This window comes from Pygoscelis adeliae, unplaced genomic scaffold (assembly GCF_000699105.1).
Source record: "Pygoscelis adeliae isolate BGI_AS28 unplaced genomic scaffold, ASM69910v1 Scaffold633, whole genome shotgun sequence".
In the NCBI taxonomy this organism is placed as follows: Eukaryota; Metazoa; Chordata; class Aves; order Sphenisciformes; family Spheniscidae; genus Pygoscelis; species Pygoscelis adeliae.
Genome location: NW_008824483.1, coordinates 45,946 through 47,114, shown reverse-complemented (window position 1 = coordinate 47,114; position 1,169 = coordinate 45,946). Strand labels below are relative to the sequence as shown.

At 58.2% G+C, this 1,169-nt stretch overlaps 1 protein-coding gene across 1 annotated transcript in view; it reads left to right on the top strand.

The window, feature by feature from the left end:
• LOC103914720 (basement membrane-specific heparan sulfate proteoglycan core protein-like) overlaps nucleotides 1-1,169 on the top strand; it is a 16,794-nt gene that overhangs the window by 1,928 nt on the left and 13,697 nt on the right. The gene's annotated exons all lie outside the window — the stretch shown is intronic.

The following is a 1,169-nucleotide window of genomic DNA, read 5'->3' as shown; positions in this document are numbered from 1 at the left end:
GCCCCTGGGTCCCTCCCGCCATCTCCACTGTCTCCTTCGTCCCCGCCGTTGCCATCAGCCGTCCTCGGCTCCTCTCCGTCCTTCCTCTGCACGTGGCCATCTCCGTTGCCGCTCCCACCCTCCCATCTAGCCCTTCCTCGTGGACCCATCCTCGCTCCGTCCCGGCACTCATCCTCCTCTCCATCTCCTCTCGAGCTCCGTCATCCAGCCCTTCCTGTGGATGTGTCCATCTGCTTGTCCCATCCCTGTGCACATCCGCCTTGACTTCTGCCCTCGCCTCCATCCATCCCCTATTCATGGATCCGTCCGTCGCTCATCCATCCCAGCTCACACCCATCCCTCCATCTCCTCTCACACCCCTCCATCCATCCACCCCTTCCTCATGGATCCACCCATCTCTTGTCCATCCCAGCTCACATCCATCTCTCCATCTCCTCTCAAACTTCTCCATCCACCCCTTCCTTGTGGATTCATCCATCCCAGCTCACACCCACCTCTCCATCTCCTCTCACACCCCTCCATCCATCCATCCATCCCTTCCGGGTGGATTCATCCATTACTCAACCATCCCAGCACATGCCCATCTCTCCATCTCCTAACTCCTCCATCCATCCCTTCCTTGTGGATCCATCCGTCGCTCATCCATCCCGGCACACACCCATCCCTCCATCTCCTCTCACACCCCTCCATCCATCTTTTCCTTGTGGATTCACCCACCTCGTCCATCCCAGCACACACCCACCTCTCCATCTCCTAACTCCTCCATCCATCCCTTCCTTGTGGATCCATCTGTCGCTCATCCATCCCGGCACACACCCATCCCTCCATCTCCTCTCACACCCCTCCATCCATCTTTTCCTTGTGGATTCACCCACCTCGTCCATCCCAGCACACACCCACCTCTCCATCTCCTAACTCCTCCATCCATCCCTTCCTTGTGGATCCATCTGTCGCTCATCCATCCCGGCACACACCCATCCCTCCATCTCCTCTCACACCCCTCCATCCATCTTTTCCTTGTGGATTCACCCACCTCGTCCATCCCAGCACACACCCACCTCTCCATCTCCTAACTCCTCCATCCATCCCTTCCTTGTGGATCCATCTGTCGCTCATCCATCCCGGCACACACCCATCCCTCCATCTCCTCTCACACCCCTCCATCCATC